The 19,396-nt window shown below is 45.0% G+C and overlaps 1 long non-coding RNA gene across 1 annotated transcript in view; it reads right to left on the bottom strand.

Moving 5' to 3' along the window:
* The window catches only part of LOC148525152 (uncharacterized), a 69,112-nt gene extending 56,776 nt beyond the window's left edge, over positions 1-12,336 (bottom strand). Inside the window, exon 1 of the long non-coding RNA XR_015878308.1 lies at positions 12,035-12,336. This is a non-coding gene — a long non-coding RNA (uncharacterized LOC148525152). The remainder of the gene's footprint in view (positions 1-12,034) is intronic.
* Between the last annotated feature and the right edge of the window lie 7,060 nt (positions 12,337-19,396).

The raw sequence follows: 19,396 nt of genomic DNA, 5'->3' as shown, positions 1-19,396 counted from the left end.
TGCACAGCACAGGTAGGGCACATAAAAATTCCCCACACCTCTTACATCTTTTGCAGAGATGCTTTACCCAGCATGGTAATGTAGAGGCAGTAATTTAGCAATTCTCTACTTAAGTTTTATTTTTTATACCTTTCAGTAGTTAATTATAGTTTTCTCATTAATTACGCATTGAACCTCATACATCTAGCCTCAATTTCACTCCTTTAGAATGTAAGCTCTCACGAGCAGGGCCCTCATACCTCATGTGCTTCTCCTTCCCTTATTTATACGTTCATTTACAAAAGCACCCTACACTTGGTTGCTGACACCATGCTGCAATGTTTATAAATCATTTATTTGTCCTGTATTGTTTGTACTGTTAATAACTATTTCTTGTGTGCTCATTTGTTTATGTACTTTGTAAGGCGCTGCGGAACCCTTGTGGCGCCATATAAATAATAATAATAATATGCCACATAGTGCGAGTGAGCCGCCAGGCCCCGTACATACAAAGTGCTACAATGCAGCGGCTATGGCTTTTTTCCACGCCAAGTTCCGTTGTGGTTCATATACAGACTCAGTTGCACACAGATATATAAATGACTCATATTAAATGAAGCAGCTTAATCTTGTGCATTTTCAGCTAGAAAAGCTGCCCAGCGCTAGCAGAGTAACACGGGACATGGCATTTGTACATTCATACTTTCAAATATGAATGTTATTAAATTTAGTACAAATTATTGCAATTAATCTTATATTTATAGGATTTTTCACAATCCTTCATTGCACTGTATTTGTCTGCTTTTCAATCTTCACTGTTTTACAGTCACAATACTACAGAGAAAGTTTCAAGCAGCAGCTTGTTCAGTTATTGTATCATTTGCACATCTTAATACATTATTGTGGGTCTAAATATATTAATACCCTCACTAGTTGGTCTTGATAGTGTATGCACCATTTTATTAACTAGATCAGTTTTATGTTTATATTCAAGGCATCTGTTGTACTGGTGATTTTGGCCCTCATTCAGAGCCGTACGCTCTGAGCAGAGCGCACGCTCTGAATGAGGGCCCCCCTCCATAATTATGGAGCGTCCTCCTGGACGCTCGTATAGCTGTGGGTCACCACCCACAGCCTATACGAGTGTGCAGTTTGATGGCCGCGATGGTCGTGACCATCGCGACCATCGAAACTGCGAGCCGGAGCCTGCGGTTGAGGTTTTCAACCGCAAGGCCCGGAGTGATTTTGGCTCTATCAGAGCCAAAATCACTCCCACTGACATCACTAGTGATGTCAGTGGGCCGACTTCTGACGGTAGGCGTTCCCTTGGTAACGCCCCCGTCAGGGAGGCACGCCCGCCAAAGGGGGCGTGCTGTCAATCAACATCGACAGCACGCCCCCTTTGATCAGACACAACGAGCGAAGGACTTTCCTTCGCTCGTCGCGTCTGGCGCATGCGCATGACGGAGCTCCCGCCGTCGTGCGCATGCGCAGTGCACAACATCGACCCACTTGCGAGCGGACAGCCGCTTGCGAGTGGGTCTGAATCAGGCCCTTTATTCTCAGTGTGCATATATTGTAATTTTATCATATTCACACAGTGTAACTGTTGCTGGTAATATACTATGGGCCTGATTCAGAGATGTACTCTAATGCAATCGCAGCTGCGATTTCGCATGGAACACAGCTTCGAAAATCCATCCGACAACGTACAACAAAGTAAACATCGGTAACATCGATGCAGATCCAGCAGCCACGCAGCTTGTAAGTCAAGTCTGACCTGCCTCAAACACTGTGTATATCCTGACACGCAGAGAACTCTCATCCTATGAAGGAGATCACAATAGCTAATTAATGCATGCCTATGGTATGGCATTTTAATGGTGAGACACGCTTGCGTTTGCCTAACCCCCCATGTTACTTCCCACAAAAGCTGACTACCTGTCAACCACTTTGCGAATGAATCCTCTGTGCGAGTGCAATCGCAAGCCAATCGATGCACGTGAACAATGCGGCTTGCAAACTTACGCAGTAGCAAACAATCGCGTGATCTGCGTAAATATCAGCATTGCAAAAATCTCTGAATCAGGCCCTATTTCCAAAATCTGGGTTCAATGTACACTTCTGGGTTCATTATAGACTAAGTGATTTCCAATTTGTGGTAATTGCAACACTCCCAGGGGTTAACACTGCTCTCTCATGTCATGTTGTGAGTAGCTTGTTCATTAGCTATTTCACTAATACCGCATTTACACCGAAATTCCAGGTCTGATTCGGAGTAGGAACAGAGTGTCAACCCGAATCAGACCCGGAATTTCCCAGGTGCCGACCCAGGATATTCTTGAGTTGGCGCTATTCACACCGGAGGCGGGTCTGCATTGACCTGGCTTTTCCGGTGTTGAAGTGGACGCTTGGAGATGATGTAATCTCCAAGTGCCACTGAAACCACACCAATCGGCCGGCATGCAGCGCGCTCCAGGTCATCGTGACCCGGAGTGCGCCGTTCACACTGCAGGGTTTCACAGGTTATTCCCGTGTTAAACCCTGCAACTTACCTGGGTTGGATTGCCGGGTCACTCGACCCAGCAATCCAACCCTTTCCCATTTTACACCAAGGAGCTACCCGGGTTAACCCTGCAATAACCCGGGTTTTAGCTCTGGTGTAAAAGGGGTATTACTGACTGAGTTTACCAATCACTAAGGTCTCATTTGATTTAGCTGAACCACATTTATTATTGCAATATATGGTGGAGATATAAGCATTAAAACAACAGAACACGCTATTAGCATATGCCGTTTTTCGATAGAATGCTTAAGCTGGGTACACACCTAAAGATTTTCTGTCCAGCCGTCCAACTAGTTGATTGGTTGGAATGAAAATCTGGTAAGGTATGAAAGCAAATTACAATCAGCAATTTGCTCCCAAATGCCGGAAAATGGACAAAAACTGTTGTTTGAACAAATTGTTTACATCAGACATTTAACAAACTTGTCTGACGACAATTTTCATCTGTTTTCTGGCATTTAGCAGCAAATTGCTGATCATCATTTACTCCCATATGTTACCAGATTTTCAATCAACCAATCAACTAGTTGGATGGTTGGACAGAAAATCTTTAGGTGTGTACCCAGCCTTAGTCATAGGACTATGACTAAGGGGTCTATTTACTAAGCCATGGATGGAGATAACGTGGACAGAGATACAGAACCAACCAATCAGCTCCTAATTGTCATTTTTCAAACACAGCCTGTGACATGGCAGTTAGGAGCTGATTGGTTGGTGCATTATCTCCATTAACTTTATCTTCATCCAAGGCTTAGTAAATAGACCCCTAAGTATCCTAGCAAAACTTGTATCAGGATGTTGCGTTGTTTCTTTAAAGATAACATCTCTGGAGATAACAAACTTTCTGGTATTTGAATTTCACAATCTGTAACCTTTGCTCTCATGGCAATAGCCAAGCATCAGGCACTTTACAGACTTTAAATCCAGCTTTTGTCTTCTCCCCGTTGGTATATGCACATAGGCCATACTTCCAAAGGTTCTGATATATTTTACACTTGGTTTTCTCTTTGACCACACTTCAAAAGGTGTAATGTACATTACACCCCTCACAGACCTGACACCATACCTCTCCCATAGAAATACACCTCACTCACCACCAATCCCTCACAACATACCTCACCAATTATAATACCCTTTTCTCACCACCACTCCCTAGCACCATACCTCACTCACTGAAATACTACTTCCCACCAACCCTCCTTGACACATGTCTTACCCATTGAAATACCCCTCACCCACCACCACTCCCTTGCACCATACCTTACCCACTGAAATATAATTTGTTAAATCTGCCAAACAGACACCAAAAGAAAATGTACAACATTTTTATTTCTTAAATGAAATTGTCCGATGTCTCAATGGCACACATTGCTGCTAAATCCTCCTCTCACCAGCTGTATTTCTCTGAGGCTTTTTCTTTCTTTCAACACTGGCCTGGTACAAAGGGGAAGGCTGTTGTAGAGGGTTTGTAGTTAGTAAAGATAATTGGCAAGTAATAAAAGTTGTCAATTATCTATTGTGACGCAGATCAGAAGATAAGAAGTTTGAGGCTTACTGTATATATTTGAATAGATAGTCTTTATAATAAGATTACTATTGCAATCATAATATATACTGGGCTTAGTTTATTCTATTTTACTTTTTTTCTGTGTTGTTCTTCCATATGCCTATGTGTGCCCTTGTCTGTATGTTCCCCTCTATTTGTGTTCAGCTGTATGTTGGTATTATGGTTATCACCTTTTTATTTTCAACTTACCGGACAATGGGTGTGGCTAGTGGTCATGGTCAAAACTGCAGTAGAGTTACGACCATTTTATTTGTCATATTTGAGGACATTGACCTTTTATGTAGCATCAAAGACCCCCTCATGCCCCTATATATGCCAGAGCCCCCTCATATGTCATTAGATACCCCTAACCAGAGCCATAACTAGACTTTTTGGTGCCCTGTGCCAGAGAGAGCATGGGCGCCCCTACCCCCCCATTTTTTAAATAGGGACATAAGATAGTTATGGTTGCCTACCTTTGCTGTCTCTTCCCGGGAGAAGCCCTGGGAGGAGAGGCAGGTGGGTGGCAATGGGGACGGGGCCTGATGATTCACGTCATTAAGCCCCGCCCCCTCACGGTAAAATGCCCGTGACTGGCTTAAATTTAAATAGGGGGCAAAGCCAAATGACGTGAATTACGTCATTAAGCCTCGCCCCCTGCACAGACACCCATGATGGCCATGGAAATTCGCTCCATTAAGCCCCCTGCCCTGCGGTGCCCTTTGCCATGGCACTGGTCGCACTAACCTAGTTACGGACCTGTCTAATACCTTTCTATATGCCTGAACCCCTCATGCATCTTTATACTATATGGTATAAGATCCCCATCATATGCCATTAAAGACCCCTCATGCCCCTATACTGTACAGCCCCCTCATGCTACTTTAAATAGCATCAGCGACCCCCTCATTCCCCTATGTATACCACAGCCCCTCTTGCCCCTTTATTTTGTATCAGAGACCTGCTCATGCCCCTTATATGTAGAAGAGCCCCCTCCTCATGTGCCACCAGTGCCCCGTCCTCATGTGCCACCAGTGAGTAATGACTACACCTGTGCACCTGCTAGGAGACCTGGAAAATGTGAACTTTGTGGGGTCCCGAGGACCGAGTTTGAGAACCACTGCTTTACACTAAGCACAGTCAGCAGAAGCCATCTATTTTGTGCCAGAAGCAGTGCAGCCAGGCCTTGTGCACGGCAATGAGGCCCATCATCAGGGGCGGATTGGCCCTTACCTTTAGCGGGGAAAATCCCAGTGGGCCGATTGGTCTGTGGGGCCGCTTTTCAACTGTGGCCCTGCCCCCTGATTTGTGTCACCAGGCTGTCATTTTTTTTTTTTTTGCAGTATGACAGGCAGCCCGGCTGTCAGCTCCTGCGGCCTGCCTCTATCGCGAGAAGAGACTTTCCCAAAGGGAGCTATGTCAGACGCCAAGTGCCACCAAGTGACCTGGTGGGATGAGTGCTTAGGCACTAGTCCACGGCCGGCGGCGGTGGCGGCATGTGGGGTAAGTAAGCAAGCCAAGCAGCAAGCCAGGGCCCGTGCAACCCGCTCAGTCAGCAGAGCCCTCACTGCAGGGAGACGCCAGGTTGGAGAGGCGCTCTCCCTGCAGCTGCTGCTGCCGGCTGCCGCTACTCCTGTCACACAGGACAGACAGCGGCAGTCAGAAGAAGAGCGGCTCTTCACCCCTTGCTGTTACCCCTCCTGGCTGGGTCCAATCTTCTCTCCTTCCCACTGCCGCACTTTGCTCCACCTGACCACAATGGAACAGGCTTTGAGCCTTGACGTTAGGGGTCGAGCCAGGAGAACACAGACATTGGCGGGGGTTGCTATGTGTGCCCAGTAAAATGGGAGGGTGTTGTTAAGTGTGCCCGGTAAGAGTGAGGGTAGTGCCAAGTGTGCCGAGGGAAGGGGTGTCAAGTGAGCCCAAGAAGGGGGTAGTTCTGTCCTGTCTCTGTCCTTTCCCTGTGTCCCGGTTTTGTCTCCTCTGTCCTGGTGCTGTCACCTCTGTCCTACCCTGCTCTATGCCCTGTCACCTCTGTCCTGCCCTGTCAAAAACTGTCCTGGTCCTGTCACCACTGTCCTGGTCCTGTCACCTCTGTCCGGCCCTGTCACCTCTGTCATGGTCCTGTCACCTCTGTCATGGTCCTGTCACTTCTGTCCTGGTCCTGTCACCTCTGTCCTGCCCTGTCACTTCTGACCTGGTCCTCTCACCTCTGCACTGTCCCTGTCACCCATCTCTGCTGTCCCCTCTATTCTGTCTGGGTCCTGTCACTCCTGTCCCATCTTTGCTTGTCCTGTCACCTCTATCCTGGCCCTGTCAGACATTGGCGTGGGTTGCTATATGTGCCCAGAAAAAAGGGGAGGGTGTTGTTAAGTGTGCCCAGTAAGAGAAGTGAGGGTAGTGCCAAGTGTGCCGAGGGAGGGGGTGCCAAGTGAGCCCAAGAAGAGGGTAGTTCTGTTCTGGCACTGTCATGTCCCTGTGTCCCGGTTTTGTCTCCTCTGTCCTGGTGCTGTCACCTCTGTCCTACCATGCCCTATGCCCTGTCACCTCTGTCCTACCCTGCCCTATGCCCTGTCAGTCTCTGTCCTGCCCTGTCAACCTCTGTCCGGCCCTGTCACTTCTGTCCTGGTCCTGTCATCTCTGTCCTGGTCCTGTCACTTCTGTCCTGGTCCTGTCACCTCTGTCCTGTCCTATCACTTCTGTCCTGGTCCTGTCACCTCTGTCCGGCCCTGTCACTTCTGTCTTGGTCTTGTCACCTCTGTCCGGCCCTGTCACTTCTGTCCGGCCCTGTCACTTCTGTCTTGGTCCTGTCACCTCTGTCCTGCCCTGTCACTTTTGTCATGGGGGGAGTGACTTGTGGGCGTGGGCATGGGCATTTCATATTAGGCCACACCCCTGCCACAAGGTCACACCCACTTTTAGGTCGCGCACCGTAGGCGCGCGCACATAGGATCACTTTCAGACTTTTTTCCAGGGCCACTTTAAATTCCCAATCCGCCCCTGCCCATCATCAACACGTAGTACCCTCTGATCAGTGACAGAGCCCCAGCTGGACCAGTCCAAGCTCGAACACTCCTTTCACATCACCAGCCCAGCTTTCTAGTCTAGGTCCAGTACTCTGTACTCATTCTCCAGCTCTCCGCTCTGCAGCAGCAGCCAGTTGAGCCAGCACAGCACACTCTTCATCATGCTGAATCTGTGTCTGTGTAGCGTGCCACATACCACCCACCCAACAGTGGACGCTGCTCCCGTCCCCCTTCTCTGAAGACGGAGACAGACAAATATTTGATTTATAAACAAAATATATATTTTTTTAAAAAGCAGGTATCTCTTCTTATGTATGTTTTTCAGAAATCTGTGTCCATCTATAACTATCATACAAAAGATTTGTAGTACCCTTAATAATATTTGTTTGTGATGTGATGGTACTGTAGTTGGATTATTATTACAGGCACTGATTTTCCCTACTGTTGGTGAGTCTGTAAGCAATGGCTCTTGTCCCTAATCTCTACTTTGACAGCTATTTCTCCACCTCCTCCTTTCACAGCACCGCAGAGAGGCATGGATTTCTCACACAGACTGACAGTAATCACACCAGAAATTGTGCTACAATAAATTAATATTTATTACTGAGACCTCCACCAATTAGGCCAAGAAGGGGCATACCTGACTTGCCAAGTTACTTGGGACAAAGCAAATAGGTTAAGCATACACAATACAAATAACACAGAGTGGTATGCATAATCACAACACTTGTGATAGGAATTGGTATAGAATATTATCTGTAAGGTTTTAGGATCGAATAAATGAATTAAGCCACAAGTAAGTATTCTGATTGTTAAGAATAGAGGCCCTGATTCAGAGCCGGACGCTCTGACAGAGCGCTCGCTCTGAATCAGGGCCAGGGTATTTTTTTTTTAGAATGCCTCCTGGCCGCTCGCATAGCTGTGGGTGACCACCCACAGCTATAGCGAGCGGCCAGGAAGATGGTCGCGATGGTCAAGACCATCGCGACCATCGGGCTTGCGATGAGACCCTTGTGGTAGGGTCTCGTGGCCGCAAGCCCCAGAGAGATTTTGGCTCTAACAGAGCCGAAATCTCTCCCACTGACATCACTCAGATGTCAGTGGGGCCGCCCCCAAAAGGAGACGTTCACATGGGAACGCCTCCGTCTGGGCAGCCACCCCCCCCAGCCCGCCCAAAGGGGGCGTGCTGTCACTCATCATCGACAGCACGCCCCCTTTGGTACGAGACCCGGAGCAACGTATTGCCCATCGCTATCCGGGTCTCGCGCATGCGCACAACGGAGCCGGCTCCGTCGTGCGCATGCACTCTGGGCCACAATCGACCTGGTTGCGAGCGCTCAGCGCTTGCGGTCGGGTCTGAATCAGGCCCAGAGTGCATTGATAGTTCGCTGTAAGATAGTAAGGGATATATTTACTAAAGTGCAAGTTTTTAGAAGTGGAGATGATGCCCATAGCAACCAATCAGATTCTACTTAACATTTATCTCACACCTTTTAGAAGATAGTAGATAGAATCTGATTGGTTGCTATGGGCAACATCTCCATTTTTAAAACCCATACTTTAGTACATATACCCCTTACTACTTACAGTGAACTATCAATGCACACTATTCTTAACAATTAGAACACTTACTTGTGGCTTAATTCATTTATTTCGATCCTAAAGCCTTACAAATAATATGATACACCAATTCCTGTCACACTTAACTATAGCTTATGTAACCAAACTATTCATATCAGTTCATAGATGCAATGGCAATTTGCACTGTTTTATCATACTATGCAATTAACACTGCTTATGTATCTCACTTTTCTAACTACAATATTGGCATGCCCAGGATCCATTCGGGTTTTTGTGTGCACAGTTAGGATCCTTACATTATGTGTTGCAGCGCTGCTAGATACAAATTTTAAAGGAATGTCCATGTCTCTTTCAAATGTCGTCTTGCCAATGTACAAACAATAAGTCACCCATTGTTTGAATCTTACATTATGCTAATTCACTCACTAAACTACTAACTAGAAACAACCACACGGACACCTATGTGGAATTAAAAGAGGACACAGCCGAAATGTATTGATTGAATTGTAATTAGAAAGATGGTGGCAGTAAAAAGCAGTGCTCCAAGGCCACAGCCTGGCCATTATATTTGATTAAATAAATAAAAGGCGGATCCCCACCCGGCGCAAACTGGCCTGAGGTAGAACCATTCACCCTTAATTGGCATAGCACTGACCCCTCCTTAAGATGATGGCCCGGTCCACCCCTAAGGTAAATGACCAACTCGTCGCTATCAAAAGGCAAATGCTACTCAGGCACTCTTACGCAGAGCCGGCCCTAACCACTTTGGTGCCCTAGGCAAGATTTTGGCTGGTGCCCCCTAGCAGATAATCCCATCACCAAGCTTAGTGTTTATACACGGACGCCAAAAATAAACACGTTGGTTTATGACCTATTTTTTGTTTTTAAAGAAACACATGTTAAACTCACACAATATACAACTACGCTAGAAATATAATGGAACCAAACTGCAATATAAATACTACCAACCTATACAATATAGCACCCCTGGCCTCGTTTAGCACCCCTAACCCAGCACAACACCCCTCATCCAGCACAGCATTCCCCCACCCTCCAACATAACCGCTTCCACCAGGTACAAAGTGCTCTGTTCCTGGACTTCCCACCTAATGTATGATTGCAGTCACCTGTGTTGGGCTAGGTAATAGATAAGACAGGTGTTTCACCACAGGTGGCTGCAATCATAAATTATTGTTGGAAGTCCAGCAGCAAAGCATTTTGTACTTGGTGGAAGAGGTCATGTCCTGGCCTCATCCAACTCCCTTTTCCCAGCACAGCACTCCTCTTCCAGCTGACTTTACTTAAGACTCTTAAGAGTCAGGACCAGACAGCCTCTCCTATGAGCAGAAATTAGTGTAGGACTACTCTTATGTGTGCAGAGTAAATGCACGTAATTGAATTGGCCCCAAAAGCATACAACACCCTCAACGTGCATGTATACACAAAGGATTTTCATTCCTACTGTATGTACCCCATGATATAAAATGTGTTTGTGGGAAAAGGGAGGAGGGGAGGCACAATGCAAAATGTGGAGGCTGGCCTAGAGGTGTGAAAGGTGTTAGCCCAGCTCAACCGCAGACTTGAGTACTAGAGAAACCATACAAAACAGAACATTTACATTCTTGTCCATTGTGGACATTTTATTAAAAAAACACTTGATATATTCGGAATCGGTATGAAATTGGTTCGGTTCGATTTCCGACAGCGCCTGGCCGACAAAAGCAGAGTTCCCGGCAGCGGAAGCCCGACAGCGCTGGAAATCCCGATCGTCGCTAAGGTAAGTCTAAACTAACCTAACCCCCTAACCCTAACCCTCCTTAGGGGTGCCTAAAACTAACCTCCCCCCAAGTGCCTAACCCTAATCCCCCCTCTAAGTGCCTAACCCCAACCCCCCCTTCCCCGCTGCCTAAACCTAAGTCCCCCCGGGGGGTGCCTAACCCTAACCCTCCCTCCCCCTAGCCTAACCCTAACCCTCCCGGGGGTGTGCCTAACCCTAAGTCCTTCCCGGGTGCCCTAAACCTAACCCCCCCGTGCGGCTGTCCGCTCGCGGCGCCCGGCATCCCTACGATCGGGATGCCGGGCGCCTGTCTCCAGGAGTCGGGGAAATGACAGGCGTCTAGATATAGACGCCCGGCATTTCACCCTTGGCGGGATATGACAGTCGGGAAGCCGGCTGTCGGTATTAAGGCAGCCAGTTTCCCGATTGTATACCATATATTCTACTGTGATACAACATATGACATATACAGAAATTGAGATAGATATATATAGCAGTGTTCTCCCCAGGCTGTTTTCTGCGGGCGCATCGCCCGGCAGAAACAGCCCACCGCCCGTCACTTCCCCCCACTGCATTCCCTGTCACCCTCCGCCTCCTGGTGTGGAACGCTGGCCTCTGAAGTTACCGGAGGCTAAAGAAGCCTCCGATTGCTTCAGAGACAATCGTTCGGAGTGATGCACTGCGCGGGTGACGTCATGACATCACTCGTGATGTGAAGAGCTTACCCTATGTGCCTGCTAGATCCAGTCGCAGCGGGAGTGGGAGCGCAGCTGAAGAGCATGTTCAGGTAAGTTCTGGGCTGGGACCTGCATAAAGGGCCAGTCTGGGTGCACTGTATATGGGACTAGTCTGGGGGCACTGTATAAAGGGGCCAGTATGGGGGCACTGTATAAAGGGGCCAGTATGGGGGCACTGTATAAAGGGGCCAGTATGGGGGCACTGTATATGGGCCCAGTCTGGGGGCACTGTATATGGGCCCAGTCTGGGGGCACTGTATATGGGGCCAGTCTGGGGGCACTGCATATGGGGCCAGTCTGGGGGCACTGCATATGGGGCCAGTCTGGGGGCACTGCATATGGGCCCAGTCTGTGGGCACTGCATATGGGCCCAGTCTAGGGGGAACTGCATAAGGGGCCAGTCTAGGGGCACTGTATAAGGTGCCAGTCTGGGGGCACTGCATAAGGGGCCAGTCTGGGGACACTGCATATTTCAAATTTAAATCATTATAAGGCCAGGGTTTAAAACATTTTATTATTGTGAAGGCCCCACCTGGCTACTTTTTGATACCACCAGGGTGGACATTTTTCTGGGGAGAACACTGTATATATATTTTATATATATATATAACAACTCCCAAGTCATGGACACTTTCATACAATGCGGCAATTCTTCATTCATTATATACTGAGAACAGTCATTTAGTGATATCTTACAATTTGAAAAGTTATATGTGACCTCGGAGATACAAAGCAAAAGATAAAATACACTCTATAAACCCCTTGATGTATGTAGTATGATGCAGAGAAATGGATAGTGTGAAAATATAGATAGATGAGTACCTGATACTTCGAGTGATATCACCCATTAAACACACCAGGACTCCAGTCTATACTTGCAGCAGATACATTACGGCAGCCACATACACGCATGTGACCCGGAAGCCGCTCACCAGTGCGATAGAGGACTTCAATCAACTAAGCCGGCAGTGGTAGAGCGGGATCCTGTTGAGCCCCAGGAGGTAGGTCTCACACCGGAGGAGGTCACGGCACCTGGTTCCCCATCGAGTTGCCGCCGTCAGATCTCCTCCCCAGGCTCACGCAGCCCACCCCGTCAGTGCTGGCGGTGCACGTCCGTTCACTCGGACCTGTACCGCCGCAGAGATCGAAGACGGGCAGCACAGCCCTGAGACTTGCTGTCCTGCTTCCTCAACACTCCCGTACTCCTACCCCAGGAAGACCTACACCCCGGGCACGATCAATTATTCATCAGCGGGACGCCGCTAACTATAAACATCTATTCTCTGCAGCACATCACGATTGTGGATTATACTATCTATTTATTCCACACAATTCATATTCACAGTTGCTCTACTACGAGTACACCTGCATGTACTCATCATCCAGCAAACCATCAGTTACAGGAGGCTATGCACAGAAGTGCAACCTGATCAGTTGCTATTTTCATTTGTTCTTATATTGCTCATTCAGACTTCTGACTGATATATATCTGCTGCCCAAGTGGTACTAGACGGTTATTGCTCTTTTTGATGTGGAGAGCCTGCTCCAATCACTTTGTGATGCACATTGATCTTATCCATCATTAATACCATTCATTGTATAATTATTTGTATTTATGTTAGTTTTGTCTGTATTTTTTGTTTATCCAAGCATCTCAATTAGGAACTTGAGAATATTATTGATTGTGTATATGTACATATCGTATTTGAGTCCTTTAGTAAACCTACGTTTCATATTATATCAGCCTCATCTATATTTTCACACTACATTGTATTACTATCCATTTCTCTGCATCATACTACATCAAGGGGTTTATAGAGCGTGTTTTATCTTTTGCTTTGTATCTATTATAGGAGGTCAGATACTCCTCCTCATTAATGCAGCTCCCCCGCACAATAGGCTACAGCTCAATGTGCAATTGTACTTTTGCCTTCCCTCATCTGACCCTAGAGATAGATAATTAATTAAAAAAGGAGAGAGATCTATTATACTTTTGCTGGAAAAGTTGCACAGCTAACACAATCCAGACCATGCTGCCTCACTTCACTGATCTCCATCTTGTATATTGTTAGGACATGCTTGACACAATTGCAGGTTAAGTTCAGCTACACTTGACTCACTGGATGCTGTGAACACTAAAACTACATCTCCCAGCATGCTCTGTTTTACACTGGCTGGGAGATCATGTGACTTTCAGCCAATCGCTGTCCACTTACTTCCTGTTCCCGTGGACACATGCAGGAGGGGATAAATCATAGTGACAGCTGATGTAGCTGGCTGACTGGCACGGCAGGGGACTGCAGCATAAGTAAGTAGGCGTGGCTGTGACTGAATTTCAGGGAAGACGATCGCACCACCCTTGATCCATCCTTGGATAGAATGAACTTCTGCGCATGTGCAGAAGCTCATTCTGACCGCTGCCTGATCGGAGCTGAGCTGAGCTCCGATCATGGTAGCTGCTGCTGTCCCAGTGCTACGCTGGCATAGGCACTGCAGGCAAATGCCTAGGGCCGGCTCTGCTCTTACGCTATAATAGACCGCCCAGGAGTACTGCTTACCGCCAGGCTGCTGGAAGGTAAAAATTGAAAATTGCACAGTCCAACAACATTTCAAGAATTATATACAAAACAGCTTAGACGTGTGGGTGGGTTTCAAAAACTGGAAAAGAGGAAGATTGCTCCTCTTCCAGACTATTTATAATAAATAGTAGGGTCCTTGCCCCTTATTACTGCCATAGGCTACTATTTTGATGAGCACATTCCTGGCTATGCCCCCTCCTCTCCTTTAACCCCTGGTTAACTAGCAATATTCCATCATTAAACAGGGTGCTTATCTTATAATATAAAAACAATCTAAAAACAACCTGCGCCCTCAAGGACTGCAGCTCAGTCCACACTCGGGAGCACCACCCCTTCAAAATATAGCTGAAATACAACAATATGAGTGGTCCAAAGAGTGCTGTCCCTCATAGGTCACGTCTTCTCCTATTCATTCATGGATAATGCAATGATCTCAAAACGAGGAGAGAGAATAATACACGATTATACTCCAAATGACAAGTGTTACTTCCAATGGTCCGCAATTAATATTAAAGGCCACTCACCTAAACTAGGTGAGATGCGTTCATATAAAGGTATCTTTTTGAAGTGTTTTATTCTGATCACACACAAGCACACCAATTTTCATCGCTTATTTCCCACTGGGAATACACTCACCTGAAATCAGGTATAGGCGTTCACAAAAAGGTATCTTTTTATTCCCATTGGAAGAGATCCATCCTTGACCAAGATGACTTTATAATAACAACCAAAAGATGATGCAACTCCAAAGGAATAAAGTTTCACTTTTTAATCCAAGAATGTAACAAGGTTGTATCTATCCTTAGATAATATACAGCCAAAAAATGTATAGAAATCATTAAAAATACAGTCACAGATGGGTTCCACGGTGAAAAGGAAACAATTACCAGTAAACAGGAGCCACTCCTACCTTGAATAGTGTGAAATCCTGATGAGATGCACTAGATGTATAGAGTGCAAGGGTAAGTTCCAGTGCCACCAAACCCCTAAATTCACCACCAACGCGTTTCTGACTTTCAAGTCCTTCCTCAGGGTGTACTAGGACTGTAAACTACCTTCCCATTTATACCCCTCAGTATCCATATGGGGGAGGGCTAAGAAATAACCAAATGATCGGCTATAATTAAAACCTGGCATCTGGATTAAATCCCTTATAAATATCAATAATCAAAACAACATGCCCCCTACATAATGATGCATATATACACACATATAATGATAAAAGGCAAATAAAGTAAAAACAGATGAACACACATATGAATAAAATTGAATAACAAAAACAATATAATGAAGATCCGGTTCACTTTTTCTAAAAGTCCCCTTGATTCTCTGATGAGCCATGTAATTTGGCGCCAAGCCTCCTCATGCATTAGCCGCCGCATGTTCTAAACCTTAACAGGACTTCCGGTCCACGAGGAACACCGCCGTGTACAACTGCCGGCATCTGGAACGCAGATACTTCCGGTACGCGACTTCCGGTGATGCATGGTCATCCGCTGTTAAGTGCGCTACTCCGGAAGTCCCAGCTACAGCGTATCAAAGCTGCCGGGCATGATAATGTGTTCTCTAGTGATCATCTGGACACCATTTTATTGGAGATCATAATTCACACTGATCTTATACGAGGCCCATCAAGAACATTAACGATGCCATAAGTCAGGGGACATGAAATAAAGAAAACAAAGTATGAATAAAGTCGGTATAGGAATAATACCAAATAGAATAATAAGACCAACTACTTATAATGTGGATGTGTATTGAGAGACTATAAGAACCATTTTGTCTCAAAATCAACATTCAAACCTCTAGGTGCTAGTGTTTTAAGTAAATAAATCATTTCCATTTGAGCCAATCTAACATCCATATCATTAACCCGCCAGTTGGATTTAACAGATTTGATACCACAAAAGGATACTAAATGTTTAATATCACAACAATGTTGTGCCTTAAAGTGCAATGAAACATTGTGCGTATCTAGACCTTTTTTAATATTTCTGACGTGTTCAGCTAATCTCACTTTTAGCATTCTAGAGGTCCTGCCAACGTATTGGCTGCCACATGAACACTCCAAAAGATACACACAATACTTCGTATGGCATGTGATGAAATCTTTCATTTCAAAATTTGCACCCGTGTATCCTGACTTAAAATGTGTAATTTTGGTACTAGTGGATTTGCACACCTTACACATACTACACGTTCCACAACGATAAAATCCTTTTGATTTGATATCACCAACTGTGGGCTTAACAACGGCACTCCTTACTACATGATCCTTGATGTTCCGAGCTCTACGGTATACAAATTTAGGACGTGACTCTATATGATCTTTTAATAAAGGATCCTTTGTTAATATACTCCAATGTTTGGACACCATTTTTTCTAATTGTTTATACTGGCTATTGTACTTAGTGATAAACGGGATTTTAGGTTTCTTATCCACTTTTGTATTTCCAATATCACTAATAGCTTGTGCTCTATTAAGGGTGGCACCTTTTTGTTTAGCAATTTCTACTACCTGACTGTCATACCCCTTAGCAAGGAATTGACTCTCCAAACAATCAGTCTGTGTATCAAAAATAACCTTTTCCGTACAATTTCGCCTAATGCGTTGAAACTGACTGTTTGGAATGCTTTTAAGCCAGTTGTAGTGGTGATTGCTATCACTTTGAATCAAGGAATTGCAATCAGTGGGTTTAACAAAATTCTTGGTTTTTATGCAATTGTCCTCAATATAAATGGTGAGGTCTAAAAAATCCACAGTTACTTCACTGACATTAAATGTAAGAACTATATTGGATGTGTTATTATTTAAATGCTGGCAAAAAAGATCCAAAGAAACCTGATCACCCCTCCTGATAAATAGAATATCGTCTATGTATCGGCGCCATGTCACCAGGCTGGCACCAAACTGATGCCCACTCCACACTGCGTGTGCTTCCCACCAGGCCATGAACAGGTTGGCATAGCTTGGCGCCAGCCTGGTGCCCATAGCCGTGCCCGTTAATTGGAGAAAAAAAAGAGTCATCGTACCAGAAAAAATTATTCTCCAATATGATATTAATGCCATCTAAAATAAACCTTTTATAGTCTTCACCTGTATTGCCCATATCTAGGAAAAATTGGACCGCCTTAAGTCCCAACTGGTGCTCTATAATGGTATATAAGGAGGTGACATCTGCTGTCACCAACCTATAACCCATTTGCCATTCTGTGTCTGACAACATTCTAATCACTGATATAGTATCCTTTAAAAATGAAGGAGTATTCTGTACCAAAGGTTGTAACTGGGTATCAAGATAATGAGATAAATTAGATAGAGCAGAGTTAGTGCCAGCCACAATGGGTCGACCAGGAGGTCTCTCTTTGTTTTTATGCAGCTTGGGAAGCACATATATAACAGGAATAGACGGTTTATCAATCTTAATGTAATCTCGTACCGTTTCTGAAATGGTGCCCTTAGAGGTATACAAATTAAGAAAGATTTCCAATTTCTTAATTATCGATTCTGTTGGGTTATTTCTTAATCTTTTATAGGTGGAGGTATCTGATAATTGCCTAATAATTTCGCCATTGTATTCCTCCACATCCATAACCACAACGCTCCCCCCCTTATCGGCTGGTTTAATAACAATCTTTGTATTTTCCCTTACAGTTTTAATAGCATTTCTCTCTTGTTTTGACAAATTCATATTTTTAACAGGTTTAAAAATGGTGCTTTCTAAATCCTCCTTCACTAAACGTTCAAACGTTTCAATAAAGCATCCCTTTTTATGAGTGGGAAAGAAAGTAGATTTTCTCTTAAAAACAGAATAGCTATCACTTATTCCTGGCGGACATTCACTGAAATACCTTTTTAAAGTTAATCTCCTGATAAATTTCTGAAGATCTACAAAGACCTCAAAGTCTCTGGCATGACTAGACGGAGCGAATTTTGTTCCAAGGGTCTGAATCTATTCTCACTTTCCCTATTCCATCATTAAACAGGGTGCTAATCTTTCCTCAAACTTATTCAAGTATTCGGATCTATATAGCAATGGTTTTATCTCACACAGGGGCCTATACATCAAATGATAAATGGCCCAGTAACCATGCGGAAACACTAGTTTCTGCATATTTTAGTTACCATAATGTAAAATATTGGAAAGTACAAGTATTGAGCCGAGGCTTAGAGCCGATACACGTGTATAATATGCAAATTTCAAATACACAGTAGATAAAAAACAGTACATAACATATATAATCTATATATGGAAAACAATATATGAGCATGCTGCCGCATATACTGGGTAGTCACCCCAGGAAGATACTATCTAAAAAGAGGAGCTAAAATTATTTAGATTAAACAGCACATGGCTGTATCATTGCACTATTGTGTCATACTGTATATAATAAGCAGATGCAACAGGTTCTGTTCTTTAAAAAAAGAAGAAATAACTGTGAGCAACCTTTAGAGAATAAAAAAACACATTAAATAGGCACAACGTGCAATCTAAAATATAATCAATAGATATATACATATTGATCAATCATATGAATAATAATATATCTAGTAACTATTTGCATGGGATATGATCTAAACCACCAGAGGGAAGGACCAGTTCCGTAGTTCTAAATCACTGTACATTTGTTGAGTAAGGGATCTATATATTATGTATAGTTATCGGTTACCACTCAGGGCCTGATTCAAACCCGGACGCTAAGCCGGGAACACACGCTATGGCCGATAGTCGCCCGGCTGCGCATGCACAAGTCCCTCACTGAGCTCGGGAATTGTGCGCTCGTAGTACACAGACTGGACGCTACTCTGAGTAACAGTGCCGTTTGTGAGTGGTAATGGGAAGGTCCTTGTGAATGGGGGAGTGGTGCTGCAAACGCAGGCGTGTCTGGGCATCAAAACGGCGTTTTATGGGTGTGCATAATTAGCATGGAAGCGTCATTGTACACATCACTTGGTTGTGTTTCAGCCTGCATCGATCGCAGTGCTTGCGGTGGGGTAGGGTCGAGCTCAAGGACTGTGTGCAGCTCCGATGGTTCTTGATGGTTTTGATTAATCATACACTTCCTGGAAATGATGTGTGCTAAGAAAGAAAAGTGGGCGTCTTTAGACGGCTGCCGTTCTCTCTGCCGTCGCTCTCTAAAACATAGATGGCATCCTTAAGCCTTGCCATGAGATCGCAGAATTCGCATACCCTGCCCCTAATGGCAGCGAAAGTGCTCTCCTTTGCGTCCAGGTCTGAATCGCCCCCTCAGTCCCTTAGAGTGAAGATAGCAATGTCCAGTAGGGTGATAATATCCTGCATCGTGTGCAGTCCCTTGGCTGTAGTGAACTCCCAATAATAGTAGGTTACAGAGTGGCTTGACATTAGATTATCTGGTTCCTGGTTGGAATAAAAGTCTTTCCCCAGGAATAGTGTGCAGTGAACGGTCCAACAAAAATAGATGGATCCTCTGGTTTTCCTGTCACAGACAGCTTTCTCCGAAACCCAGGTCTACTACCTCAATAACACACTTATTTTAGCTCTCAGGAATACTTGTTTGGAGTCAGCATATACTCTATACTTCTTACATCTCCCTTTTGCATTATTTAATTGCGTATTCCACT

Source organism: Taudactylus pleione, unplaced genomic scaffold (genome assembly GCF_031769625.1).
Source record: "Taudactylus pleione unplaced genomic scaffold, aTauple2 ptg000111l, whole genome shotgun sequence".
Classification (NCBI taxonomy): Eukaryota; Metazoa; Chordata; class Amphibia; order Anura; family Myobatrachidae; genus Taudactylus; species Taudactylus pleione.
This window is presented reverse-complemented; position numbering and strand designations above follow the sequence as displayed.